This window comes from Branchiostoma floridae, chromosome 17, assembly GCF_000003815.2.
Source record: "Branchiostoma floridae strain S238N-H82 chromosome 17, Bfl_VNyyK, whole genome shotgun sequence".
Classification (NCBI taxonomy): Eukaryota; Metazoa; Chordata; class Leptocardii; order Amphioxiformes; family Branchiostomatidae; genus Branchiostoma; species Branchiostoma floridae.
The window spans coordinates 19,039,310-19,054,239 of NC_049995.1; the positions used below are offsets into that span (position 1 = coordinate 19,039,310).

General features: G+C 48.0%; 1 protein-coding gene across 1 annotated transcript in view; it reads left to right on the plus strand.

The window, feature by feature from the left end:
* The window catches only part of LOC118404487 (transcription factor GATA-4-like), a 51,893-nt gene continuing 36,963 nt past the window's right edge, over positions 1 to 14,930 (plus strand). Inside the window, exon 1 of the mRNA XM_035803573.1 lies at positions 1 to 322. The gene's annotated coding sequence lies outside the window, so the exon portion shown is untranslated. The remainder of the gene's footprint in view (positions 323 to 14,930) is intronic.

The following is a 14,930-nucleotide window of genomic DNA, read 5'->3' on the forward strand; positions in this document are numbered from 1 at the left end:
CAGCTGTAGGGATCCCGTACCTGCACACCTGTACCTGCACACACCTGTACCGTACACACCTGTCCTTAATACACACCTGTCTATTAGCTTCGCACACAGACTCATCTCGTACCCAGTGTCATCCCTACATCTCGTTCCCACGTTCCTGACTCCGACCGTTCTCCACAGTTCCGGACGGTCTCCCGATCGACGCTTCGGCTCGGACATCACCGCGCATCTCCGGACAGCTCCTCGGGGCGACCAGCCGACCCTCTCCGCCCGCAGCCCGCTGACGACCCGGTGTTCCTCGCCACACGGCATCGCTGAGAGCTGCTACTTGAAGGTGATTTTCCGAATTACCGCTTTATTTGCCGATTGTAAGTTAACACCGCCCGGCGTAGCGCGTGCCGCTGGTAGGGATGGTGTTGACTGGGCGGGCGCTTTTCTGTTAGTATTTGTTGCTATTACTGCTGTTGTTGTTTATCAGATAAACAGCTAAACACCTGCCTAATAAACAGATAAACAGGTGCTACACCTGTAATGCAGGTAGAACACGTGTAACACAGGTGAGAGTAAGACGATTGGAGACGCGGGCATATGTCGGCCTTATAGCGGCCCAGAGTTACACGTGGAACCTTCAGTCAGAACGGGGGTCCACTATCTGGTCTTGGAACAGACAGGAACATTTTTGGGAACATTTTGAAAAATCGCCGGTACCCTCTGTTTCGGAGTTGTTCTGGCGAGGCAAGTGGCGGCTAATGTAGCAAAGTGAGCGGCTAAAGTAGCAAAGTAGGCGGATTATGTAGCAAAGTGGGCGGATCATCTAGCAAAACTACCTGTTCTCAAGTGAAGTGGACGCTGCTACGCGCACGGAAAGGGGTGCGGTTTGGTTTCGGAATTGTACAGAAGAAATCTATGAAAAACGCCGGTAGTCAGTGTTCTGTTCTGACTCCTAAAGTGCCTTAAACCTCCGGCAAAACCAGCAGCCAGTAAAACCCGGCCCACCATCACTACGCACTGTTTAGAGCTGAGCCGCAAATACTCTGCAGAAACGGTCCTGACGGTTACTCCGCAAACTGCGCCTCGGCCGTAGCTCACGGACCCTTCAGTAACATCCGTGTAACCAAAATCTGTGTGTGTGATAGGGGTAGGTTGTGATCAAATAGCGTTAGGATGTAATCATGTAGTGTGTGATAGGGTTAGGGTGTAATCAGGTAGTATTTGATAGGGCTCGGATGTAATCATGTAGTATAAGATAGGGTTAGGATGTGATCAAATAGGGTTAGGATGAAATCAGGTAATATGAGATAGAGTTAGGATGTGATAGGGTTAGGATGAAATCAAGTAGTATTTGATCGCGGTGATGTGATAGGGTTAGTAATCTTGTAGTGTGTATGTTAGTTGATCTCAGATGTGTGTGTGACAGGTTGTGTTGTAATCAGGCAGTATGTTATAGTTATATGTGATAGGCTAGTAGTAATCCGGGTTAGTTGTATGTTAGTTGATCTGAGTTGTGTGTGTGTGTTTGTGTGTGATGTGATGGGGTTAGGTTGTAATCAGGTAGTATGTGATAGTTTCATGTGATGGGGTTAGGATGTAATCAGGTGTGATAGGCTAGTTGTAATCGGACAGTGTCAGCTAGATGTATGTTAGTTGATCTGCTGTACGTTAGTTAATCTGCTGTGTGTGTGTTTGTGATAGCTACATGCGATAGGCTAGGCTAGTAGTACTAGTAACCAGGGATAGATGTGTGTTAGTTGATCTGCTGTGTGTGTTTGTGATAGTTACATGTGATAGGCTAGGCTAGTAGTACTAGTAATCATGGATAAATGTGTGTTAGTTGATCTGCTGTGTGTGTATGTGATAGAGTTAGGATGTAATCAGGTAGTATGTGATAGGCTAGTTGTAATCAGACAGTGTTAGTTAACGTTAGATGTATGTTAGTTGATCCGACGTATGTGTGTTTGTGATAGTTACATGTGATAGGCTAGGCTAGTTGTAGTTAGATGTACGTTATTTGATCTGCTGTGTGTGTTTGTGATAGCTACATGTGATAGGCTAGGCTAGTAGTACTAGTAACCAGGGATAGATGTGTGTTAGTTGATCTGCTCTGTGTGTTTGTGATAGCTACATGTGATAGGCTAGACTAGTTGTAGTTAGATGTACGTTATTTGATCTGCTGTGTGTGTTTGTGATAAGTGCGCTCGCGAGCCTGACGAGTCGCAGATCTGAAACTCGCCATTCCGACATTCCGACAACTCCAACAGCTCCTCCAGCAAGTGTCGGGAGCGACCCGCTCTGTCAGCTGCAAAACGATATCTAAACAACAGTTCGCGTTTGTCGACAGACAATCTCATGTGAGCCGAGACCGAGTTGTTGTAGAGCGAGATTAGAACAAACTCTACTAAAAACTGTGTTTCAACTGTAAACTGGACAGGGCGGCAGAAAGAGCGACTAGTTTACCAGGGTTCTGTACCGTCACCCTGTAAACGCGATGTCTACTTAAAAGTAACATTTGTCGACAAATAAACTCGTGCGCGATGAAACCATGCTGAGCCCGCAGTGAGATTGTAGGGTACGGTTTGGACGGACTACCCCGCGACAAGCCCGACTCCGCACCGGCTAGCAGAAACCTTCTAGAGGTTTCTGACTCGTCCATTTCTGTACCAAGACTGTAACTTTTGGAGAAGTTGTTTTGACTTTATCCGTTCCTGACGCGTGTTTATAATCTGTCCAGCGGTTATCAGTGACGAGCGTTCTGCTGTGGGGTTGGTTTTATCTATTTTCCCCGAATCATATCAGACCTAAAGTACAACAAACACACGTATCGGCGCCGATAAGAGGCCAGAATACTGTGGCGATGATATTCGTGTTTCTACAGTCACGTACAGACTAATGTACAAGCGGATATTTGTCGTTTTACAGTGTTTTCTTCGCTGAGTGACCTGCGGTCTGGATTGTTGTTGTAAGCAAAAAGGACAAAAGTTACTCCCGTTAAAGTTACTGGCCGGAGCTATGTATATATACAGGTCTATATATCCCGTCCGTAAGTACACAATCCACGTGCAAGCAAACTGTAGAAGAAGAGTTTGCACCATCCATGTATACATGTCGCACGATACTTTCCCGATGTTCCCAATGTTATCATGTCGTACGACCCTTCCCCGATGTTCCCTCGACATGCCGCACGACCCTTTCCCGATGTTCCCTCGACATCATTGGCCCGCGATATTCCCACGACTCTCGACTGTCAGGTACCTCTCGTTCCCACTCCACCGGCCGGAAAACTTCTCCAAGCGCCTCTCGTCCCCACTCCACCGGCCGGAAACAGTCTCCACAAGCCTCTCCAGCTCGACAATCGCCAGTTCTGTGTTGCCCTGATCCGCACATACGTGAAGCCCAGCTCACATCCTGACATCGTACGAAGCACCCACCATAACATGCCGCGTCAATCGTTCAATCAACGCAACTAAACCGCCAGTAAAATCAGCAATGGCCTAGCGTGTTGTGATGTTGAATTTTTCATGCAGGGATTTGTTGGAAAATCTGTGTCCGGAATAGCCGCCTGGTTGCTTTCGTGCTTCTTTAACCGACCAAATGTAGATCGACCTGTTGATTATCATTCGCAGTAAAAATTGAAGACCGTGACAACATGACCCTCACAAGGAAGGAACAAATGAAGTCAAAATAAGGAAGTTATCCCACTTATATGTATATATATAATGTGCGTTTTGTTTGTTATGGAAAATACAACTGAAACGCTATAAAAAAAACAGCTCGTAGAGCCTACTAACAAGGCTATGATGGTGCTGAAGAATGAAAAGTTACTCATTTGGTGATACCGAGTTCTTTGGCTTTTTCTAGCAGCCTTGTTTCCCCACTGTTCCAGCAGCCTTTACAGCCCAGCTCTTGTTGTAAAACTCAACCCCCTGTCTGAAAGTCAGGTACCTGCCTTTCAACCATTTCTTTGGTGCACAACCATTCTTTTTCTCTATCAAAATGTGGCCGTGTACCTATAGAAACTAACTAACCAACCTGATGAAAGGATTTTGAACGAAATTTCTCAATCGTCGTACGACTTTTATAGCCACACAGCAAGCTTCACTACGGTTGTATTTTTTTCCCACTGATGACTTTTCAAATGCACAGATTTATATTGTGTTCTGATGGTTTCCCTGATGACGCCAATGCTGTGTAAACCTGGAACAGAAAACTGCAGCAACCACAGAACGTCTTGTCCGTAGTAGAGCCTGCTTCACGTTCAGATCCGTCACGACGCAAAATTTTTACAAGGTTAGACATGGGGGAGTGGAATTTAGATCTGTCTCTGCGACAAGAGGGAAGTTTGTTCCGAAAAAAGTCTCTCCCAAGCAAGGGGGGAAAAGTTCATCCGATGAAATCACAAAACCTCTGAGAGAATTGTGTTAACAATGTCCGTAACCATGGAGATAAGGAGGAGTTAAAGATACCTGACTTTGACAAAGGGAGATTTTGCCAATTTTGCAGTGCAGTAAAGTTTTACGACACGACCAGAGATGAAATGGCCGGAACAGCTGCCGTAGCAAAAAGCCAAGAAACTCGGTGCTTACTACTTACCGATGAGTAACTTTTCATTTTACAGCACCGCTTTGTAACCTTCTTAGCAAGCTCCAATACCTTTTTTTAAAGGCAGTTGTTGTTTTTTTTTTCATCAGAAAACAAACAAAACAAACCCCACAAAAAGCCTGGCTCTTAGAGCCTGATAAAGTTAATCATCATTTTGTTGCAATTTACTTGCGATCATCCTGAGATGTATGCGGCATGCTAACGTAATTATAATAAGTGCGTCGTAAGGTGTAAATGGCGTCTTCCGGACGGTTGAAGTGACAACACGGGAACATCTCCTGCTCCGGGTCGTGTGAATCGTCGTGTGGTCGTGTGTTAGACATGTTCGCCTTGCACCGTCATCAACATGTCATCATCATTGAGCAAAAGTCTCCCCGTTCGCCCGGGGAATTGTCAGGTTGAATAATAGTACAGGACTTGACAACGCAGCAATTTTACTGCGTCGTGTGAGGGAAATTCATACATCAAGACATTTCAGCATTTCCTTTTTACGGAAGGACTTCCTTCCATGCGGAGATGAGGAGAAAAACAGGCGTTTTCCTGACAGAGGAAAACGGTTTATATCATTTTTTGGGGGTATTTTTGCTGATCGTGTCGGTACAGGTTAACTAGGAGTCGGTCTGCTGTGTGTATCAACCACTGTGTAGGCAGGGTGCAGATGTCATGATTCCATGTAATAAATTCGTTGATATACTAGTAATATTCAGGACCGGGGTAGCCGTACAGCTGTAGTATTGTTTCCAGAGCGCAGATTGTCCGAACGTTAGCCACACCTGACTTGGCACAGCCGAGAATAGCATTCTGATACAGAACTATGTGCGGTTATCGCGTAGGTTTTAGCGGGTAGGTATAACTGTCTGCCTACCATTGTCTTTCGGGACAGATGGATGCCTACAGATGACCGGGTGTTGGGGTTAGAGACTGGGGGCAGCCGAGCGCGCGTAATGTAGCCTGCAGCTGGCCCGACTGGCCCCGGCACCAACTCAGCACGGGCTCTTGTAGGTCCCCTGTACGTGTGGGTCTCCTGAGGTCTTCCCTACTCAGGTCTTACCAGACCTTCTGAAGACACGACAACAGTGATAGTTCCGTAACGACGTAGTTTGAACTGGCAGGGAAGACTCAAACCACCAACTATAATAATGGGGTTTTGTTCAAGAGCATTTTGCAGCCCAATGGCTGAATTGCATGTTCTGTACAGTTATACAACTACCTGTTACAACTTTCCACTAGAGGCTTAGACCAAAGATCTCATTGATCGATGTCAACGAAGACTTCTTTATCCTTTGTTCCCATGTACATATTTCATCATATCCCTATCGTGAAATCAAGGATCCCAGAAATCCAATTTTAGTCGCCTTACGCGATCACCGAATTGGGGGCTTTATAAACGACATAGTCAGAGCTGGCTGTGAGGCGCAGACTTGCAGCTGTGAAGACTCGGACCGCCAACTATCGGCTAGGAACGCCGCTGAAGGTTAGACTTGTTAGAAATTAACTGGTAACAACAACAACGCGTGTTGCTGAGGCCCCGATGTAACCTTTGGTCACAGAACAGCTACAAAATAACCCGAGCGGAGAGACGGCCGACTTTCTGCCGTTTAATATCACGAGTAGGAAACCGGGAGAGTTTCTAAGTTTTTGTGCCATTAAGGCGGGTAGGGTAGCACCGTTAACGGGAGAGTTTCTCTGTTTTTTTGCCATTAAGGCGGGTAGGGTAGCGCCGTAACCGGGAGAGTTTCTCCGCATGTTTTGTGCCATAGGCTCGCACGGAAACCGGGAGAGTTTCTCCGTTTTTGTTGTGAAGTTTCCGCGCAAGTTTACGGCAGGTCCAGGCACCACAGCGTTCCGGCCGAGCGCTGCTGAATCCTTCCGTGTTGGTTTCGGGACAAACAAAAGTATCAACATATCGCGTTAAAACCACAACTTCTCTGTGTTGTCGGCGACGCTTTAATTAAGAGGCGATTAGCGCCCTTCAGTACATTAAGAGCGTTACTGATCCCTTTATTCCCGCACTTTCCCTGTTCCGTCCTACTGAAGCACAATCGCCTTTTGTTTCACCTATCGCGCTTTTCTGGCTGCTCTACCGCGTAACGCGCTTTCTATACGCCGATAAACAAAGTCGTCCCCAGTTTTTTATCGCACAAAGTGGAGCGAGAAGATAACCGAGCTTTATACACGGCGCTTTTGGGCGCTGATTAGGCCCTACCCGCCTGGCGCGTGCTCATAAGCCTATCGCGTTGCGGGTTGTTGGTTCGGGGATGAAAGTTTGGGTGATAACGCGCCGCACATGAAAACATCGCCGGTCGCTCGCGGAGAGCGCCAAGGCCGCGCGGAAAGGTGTGTACTCTAACGGCTACATTTACCTGCGCGGCGGCTTTAAACCTGTGATCTGATGCTACATTTACCTGCGCGGCGGCTTTAAACCTGCGATCTGTCGTCAGGTGGGGTCTGAGGAGGCGTCCGATGAACGCTGATTGTGTGCGTACGGGACTGACGGAGGTCCATGTCTTCTACACGATTCTCTGCCTCGTGTTTTTGCACACCTGACGTCTTGTGGCCAGAGGTTACGCCGTCAATTGGCACGAGCTTGCGGCTCCCAATGACCCAGGGCTACGCTGTCTGATGCCCAAAGACCGAAGTTATGCCTGCCAGTAACCCGTGGCCCGAAGTTACGCCTGCCAGTGGCCCGCAGCCCGAGGTTACACCACCCAGTGGCCCGTGGTCCCAGTGTACCGAGGTTACGCGTCCCAGTGGCCTGTGGTCCCAGTGTACCGAGGTTACGCGTCCCAGTGGCCTGTGGTCCCAGTGTACCGAGCTTACTCCTGCCAGTAACCCGCAGCCCGAGGTCCCAGTGGCCCATAGCCCGAGGTCCAAGTGGCCCATAGCCCGAGGTTACCCCTTTCAGTGGCCCATAGCCCGAGGTTACCCCTTTCAGTGGCCCGTGGCTTCAGGCTCTCCGCGCACCCCCAATATTTACGCTCGCCACGCTCCTCTCGTCACGGCGGACTTACCGACGCGCCGGTTCCGCTTTTCCGCTCCATTAGCGCCGCGCACCGACTCTCGTGCTGCCGAGCCACCGTGACGCGGAGAGCCACCGGGAGCCGGGTCAGTTTTCCTCGGGACAGGGCCCAACGCCTCCCGATAACATCCCGTGATAGGACACCCTGCCGCCGATAGCCGGATCAGTTTTCCTCGGGACTAGGCCCAACGCTTCCCGATAAAGTTCTGTGAAATGACACCCTTCCCGATAAGAACTGCAACCCAAGAACACAACAACACGTCTTCCGCGCAACGCGAGATCTAGGCCAAGGTTTGCTCCGCTGTTTTTCTGACCGGGAGAGAAAAACAACAACCGAACACCAACGGCCATTATTTCACATTGCTGTGTATTATACAAACGTTTATACGACAACATGCAGACGACCAACATGTCGAAGAATTCAAGAAATGCAGACGGCCACCTTCGCTACTCATGATAAAAAGAGCGTAACAAAATAACCCCAAACCAACAACAAGACAAGAGGTCAACTTATTTGGAACGTGCAATTTCAAGAAAACAAGAATTGCTACTGGTTAGCTTTATAATTAATTACCTTTTTGTCAATAGCAAGTATCGAACGGGTGTGTTTGAATGTTTACATAATTCGGATTCTGGACATAAAAGGGGTTAAATTGAACAAGAAGATACAGGAACGCTGTTTAATAAACTGTCACCGCCACAAACACGGTTCAACATGCCGGGCAGAGCCGCGCGTTGTTGGGTGTGAGTTGGCGGTATTGAAGCACAAACTGTTGTAATAGTGACGGTTGTTATTAGGGTTGTACTGAACAACGCTAACCGTGTTTAATAACAGTGACGGTCGTAACAAATAGAGACAGTAGTGAACAACACAAACCGAAGTGAACAACACAAACCGTCTAAACAGTGACTGTTGTAATTAGGTAGAAATGAACAACACGAACCCTTTTACTGTGACGATTGTTTTAATCGATCTAAAAATTTCCGCCAAAGGCTCGTCACTTCCCCGTACTGGGACTTATCGGTCCCCACATTGGAGAACAGACAAACGGTCTAAATCACTGAGGCCCCCTTTCCACCAGACGGCGATCGCGCTGCGCTCTCACTGCGATCTAACAAGGATATGTGTATCATTCACTTTCACACTGGGTATATCATACAAAACGTAAAAGTGTGACCGAGAAGACAACAAAACACACAAAGTGTAAAAACATTGGTTTCCTTCTATAGAATCCGTTGAGCGATCTGTCACATTTTAGGGCGCAGAAAGAGCGCCGTCCAAGTGGAAAGGGGGTAACACTTGCAGGAAAATGACACATGGCGTTAGGTATGGGTGGTTAGTTAGTTGGTACAAGACATTTGGTTAACTTGAATATTCAAATGTACCAGGTCCGGAGGAGGCTTTAAATCTAGTTTTGCTGAAACACAAGTTTGTAGTTTATTGATCGGTGTTCCCGGGTGCGTCTGTGCGGACGGTTTTGGCGAGTCGCTGCCACACACGCGGCACCTCGCGCTTTGTTCCCGCGTTACTGGAGGTCACAGGCACAACTGGTCGATTCATAGAGTCAATGTTGGGTTCGATTGAGACGTTGGGAGGTCATCACGAGTCTGTATCACAGCAGGTGCGGTCATGCATTCAAAATCGATATTATCATTATCATCATACTGATTCTTTTCATACTTGGTTTGGACATTCACTTGTATCATCGTAACCCAACACAAGGATAGCAAATCGCCGGCACGCACCACGTGTCGGCAGAATTTTTGGGTCTCTGCGATCAAATTATCTGATATTTCAAACGAAATTTTGTGATAATCTAGCCAGAGTATCTGGCTTGTTATCTGAGGGCGGAGTATGGGTCCCCCGGCCAACTATGACAAGGCTGATACTCAGGCTAGTGATAACCAAGGAGGTTAAAAAATCCTTGTGATAACCATGCATGTCCAACGGTTTCGTTGTTTCATATCACGATTTCCAAGCTGGGAATTTTGCCGTGCTGAACCACTCACTCACTCACTCACTCACTCCGGCGAGCGAGCTCGGAGTCTCCGAACCGTATATTAAAACGTGTTTGTCAGCTGTGCATGACGGATATCAGGGACATGTTACGTCATATATTTGCGATTTCTTCACACGATGTTGGGCGACATGGACAGCTTCAGCAATCGAGGATTTCTGCAATGAGCTGAGTGCTAGCTGAGTGCTACTGCGCTCTGTGTAGTACCTGGACCTACTTGCTCCGTGCTTTGTTGACCAGCAAATAGATGCAAACGTGACCAAAACTTTTGGGAATTGGGATTCTTCTCAAGAGGTGATTCTAAAATGAGCACTAAGAAAGAGAAAGTAACTCCACACGCGAAGTGTCGGCGGAATTTCCCTCCCTCTCCATCATGTGCCGCCCGACACGGCAGCTCTGAGTCTCAGTCTCAGCCAATCACCTTATCTAACGTTACAGGTCAACTTTCATCATCATCATTGGTACTGCCAAACATTGTCGTTACTTCATCTCGTCATTTTTAAACTCAATGCTGCAGTGAATCCCTGCCGAAGTGGTCCATACCGAACCAAAAAGTTAAATCAAACTCTTGCGTGTTTGCGCGTGCAGAGCGAACACCAGGCTCTTATCACATGTCTTCGCGCGACATTGCCCTTGACCTACATGAACATCTTCGGGAATCTTTTCGAAGCTTCTCGGCGTCACGGCCCATCGGCAGCCGTCGGTGGGTTCAGCCCGTGTCGCCGGGAGCGTTCCTCGGTGGGTCCAGCCCGTGTAGACGGGAGCGTTCCTCGGTGGGTCCCGAGCACACAGACCGTGGCACCTGCCTCCACCCGCCTGGGCGTCGCTGCCCGCGCGCCTACTGATATCACACAGCAAAGTACAACGTCCTGTTCCCGATGCATATTTGTTGTCTCTGTTCGCCCGAATGTGGCTATGTGTTCTCTGTGCAGTCTGTAAGAGTCGTTATGTACAGACAGCAGGGATTTTTCCTCCACGGCTGACTGCCGTATTAAGTTCTGCAGAAAAGCACTATTCCTTCTCTGGCCACTGTTCCCTTAGAACCAGCCCAGCTCCGGAGTCTTACCGGTCTCTAAGCGGTAATTTGTTCCCTATCGGTTCTGATTGCTGCCGGTTCAGCCCGGGATTATCCGCGGGAAAACAGCCCATTCCTTCCCGACCCGGCTCCGCGCTTCTGTCAGTACTGGACAGGTGGACGGGAGGGGAGGGGCCGGAGGGTGGGGGGTGTAGAGCCTACTCGAGGGTCCTCTGTAGGGTCTGTCCAGGCTTACCAGCTGGTTGAAGCCCAGTGTGGTGCACATGGGTGTAGAATCGTAAGGATTTCTCTGGGAGTGACATGTGTATGTTATATCTGTGTAGCGAGGGTCGCCAGATTAGATATTAGGGTTGTTGAAACTGTGCAGTGATTAGATTGTGTGGAGAAGTCGGGACTGCGGAGCGTGATGAGCCGATAGTCGGGGCACCGCAGATAACAGGGGCATAACTCTGCGCACACTCCTGCCCGGGGGCTGCTTACGGTCATGCTGCAATGTCAAGTGTTGGAGAGCAGTACGCGGGAAACAAGTGGCCACTTAATACCTTACATGGTTGTCTAATGGGCGTTCATTGGGTTTCATTTGCTTTTATTTGTTGGAATCAGTTGGAGAGAAGACACTCCACTTGTTGCTTCAAGTTTCCACCAGAACAGAACTTTAGAATTTTGAGAAATTGGATGGATAATATCTTTATCTTTATTGCAAACTCATGCCCGAAGGCTAATTGCAAAAATACATGTATGAAAGTACAATGATGATAATGATACAATAACAAAGTGGACATTGTTAATAACGGTTGGTTTTCATAACCGCCAAAAGGATGGTCAGAAGTGACACGCAATTCCTTTTCTGACCACTGACGAGGCTGGTAAATCCATTTTTGTGTACTGGAAGTTACAGTTTAACTCTGAAGGTCAGGTTAGAGGTGAAACTTAGCCGTTGAAAAGCCGATTTAGGTAAAACGAAGTTCGCAGTTCGCCGTGAGCGTTCCGGCTGCGCCTAACATTCCTCTGGCGCGGGGAATGCCGGGTATTTAGGCCAGCACCCCTGATACTTACCGCCTGATCTCGCGCCGCCGACCCGTCAACTCCACTTCCTGTCAGAAACGGTTCTTCTGGCTGGGTCTGTCCTCGGTCATTCTCTACAAACTCGGGAACGGAGAGTCCGGATGGCTCTGCGTCGGTCATTCTCTGCAAACTCATACTAATATTTCTAACAAATTTATATATGTACATATTCCCTTTGAACGGTAGATCCAAATAGGTCAAGCGCAAGTTCCACTCAGGAACCAGTTTTAAAAGTTTTCATCGACCCGTTCTGAAACTTTTTCGGACCTTCTTCAATGCCCTACCCTGTCTTTATCTATGTTATTCAGACCTTTTCTGTGATCTGCAGGCAGTTTTAGAAAATATTATGTCACGCAGCGTTTTTTAGACTGCGTTTTGATAAAAATCGTGATTTTCAACTCGTTCAGCGACTTTTTGAACCTACACTGAAACTTCGACTCGAGACCTTTTAAAACGGCGGTCATTCCATTATCAAAACGCAAACGAAATTTTCGAGGCTTTTAGCTCATAGTCATTTCTAGACGGCACTGTGAATAATGTACCTCGTCCTATTCTGTCCTTCGCGACGCCTGATGCAACAGTTTGTAACTCAGTCACTACTGTCCTACTTTGGTGCCACTCAGTGCACTCAACATGAAAGTTTGTAGATGGTATTGGTGCCCGTTATGAGAGTTTTTAATAGTTATTCTGCAAAACATGTGCCTGTGATGTATGTAGTTTGTGGTGTCCATGATGTGAGTCTGTAGTTTGGTGCCGTTATGATAATGACTTGAGAGTCTGTACTTAGTTTTTGTGCCCTGTCACTTGTCCCGGTTTCTGCCCACAGATGTCACCATTAATCTTGTCCAGATTGGTTCCGACTCGCGTCCTGCCGACCTAATTATCCCGCCGACTACTCTGACACCCATCCTCCGCACGTCTCTGTTTCCCCTCCTCCTGACCATGTTTAAGGGGTGCTGTTAGGGGGGTGGATGCTGTTAGGGGGGTGCTGATAGGGGGGTACTGTGCTGTTACTTGCCGTCCTAATCATCCCGCCCTGCTCCTCTGACACCCATCCTCCGCACGTCTCTGTTTCCCCTCCCCTGACCATGTTTAGGGGGTGCTGTTAGGGGGGTGGATGCTGTTAGGGGGGTGCTGATAGGGGGGTACTGTGCTGTTACTTGCCGTCCTAATCATCCCGCCCTGCTCCTCTGACACCCATCTCCCGCGCGTCTCTGTTTCCCCTCCTCCTGACCATGTTTAGGTTCCACCGTATTAGGAACTCCCCAAGGCCCGGCCGAACTCCGCTCCTGTTTCTTAGCTCGGCCCTTGTGCGCGCAGGGCTTCCGCTGCCGCCCGACACCACTTCAAGTTTCGTTCTGCGGAAAACTGACACGGAACTTCAGCAAAGTTCCCCAAACACGGCAGCCGGGCGGCGGGCTGGAGTCTGTCAGCACCAGCTCATTTCGCCCGCCTGTCCGCCAGGATTGATGGGTGTCATTTTACCTGCAGAACGCCGGCATTCCGCGGATTTTAAGGCTTCAGCAGGACTCATATATTACCCTGGATGATGGCGACCCTCCAACTCACTCCTCCTTTTTCGGTGCGCTCGCGGTCCGGCCCGTCTGGGGGATTCCCGTCCGGAGTCAGACAGGAAATCGCTGACATCTGTCCATCATGCTTATCACGGCCGTCATAATGCCCGACTTGGCCTAATCCGCTCACCCCTATCTCACACGGACAAGAAAGATATCATTTCCTTTAAGATTAAGAAAAATTAAAAGTTGCTACTTCTATAAAGACGGCCAAGGACGGTATGATTTCTTTCAAGACTCAGAAATAATCAAAGACTCAAGAGTTATTGCGTCCTTATACAGTACAGGGACAAGTGCGATACGATGTCCTTAAAGACGAAGTTATTCCCTTTAAGACGGAGAAGTACGCCATATTTTCCTTAAAGACAGACGGAGTCATTTCATCCCGTTATTCGAGCCGATGTTGTTTTATTTTTGCAACTCACGTGTTGCTGGAGTACCGTGACATTCCGATTCTCCGCGGAGAGGCTCCGGAGTATTCCTCCGTTTTGTTGTTGTGTTTTTGTAGCACACGTGTTGCTGAAGTCCCGAGAGTTGTGACACTCCGCGGAGAAGCTCCGGAGTACTGCTGATCATGGAGTCCTATGACACTCCGTTTTGTTGTTGTGTTTTTGTAGCACACGTGTTGCTGAAGTCCCATGAGTTGTGAGAACTTGTGACACTCCGATCTCCAGAGGAAGGCACCGGGGTATATAATATTCCTTCGTTAGCTGTTGTGTTTTTAGCACACGTGTTACTAAAGCTCTGTGAGTTGTGGCTCTCCGCGCTCCGGAGTTCTGCTGGAGTTCTGTACCACTCCGTTTTGTTGTTGTGTTTTTAGCACACGTGTTGCTGAAGTCCTGTGAGTTGTGGCTCTCCACCGAGAGGCGAGGCGACGCCAGCGTGTCTGCGCCGTGAATCAGAGCGGCAATAATAGCGGCCGCGCGCCTCGCCACAGCCGTCCCGTAGCCGGGTGGTTTACTCGGCCTGTCAGCGTTACAATCACATCGTTAAGGAGGCATCAGCACAAACGCACAAAACATGTGTAGCGAGGGGTTAGGGGGCCTTGATTGAGCCGGAGGAGCCACTTGAAGGTCACGCTCCATCTAGTCATGGTTTGACTCAGAGCGGTTATTATGGTGATGTTACACTCCAGCTGGCGGTGTAACGGCGCAGGGCTGGGGAGGGGGGTACAGGCTGGGGAGGGGGGTACAGGCTGTCAGGGGGTTCTGTTGGGAGAGGGGGGTGCTGTTAGGGGGGTACTGCTCCATCTTGTTTGTTTGTTTGTTTATTAGGAATCTCCATTAGTTACATTGAACTATTCTTCCTGGAGTCCTTTACACACAATGAATAAAATACATAACAACAAATTATACAGATAATGTTGATCAGACAACTAGCATAAATCAATCATTAACATTCTTAACTTATCATATTATGCAATACATTAAATTACTCATAACGTCAATCAATCAATTCATCATTATCCTCATTCAATTAACATAAACAAAAACATTATTATCATATCATATCATACATGTACATAATATTATCATATATTAGATATTGTGGAGGTCAGAGGTCATGAAATATACAGATGGAACATAGTCAAGTTTACCACCATCTAGTCATGGTTTGAGTAAATAGATAAGTCA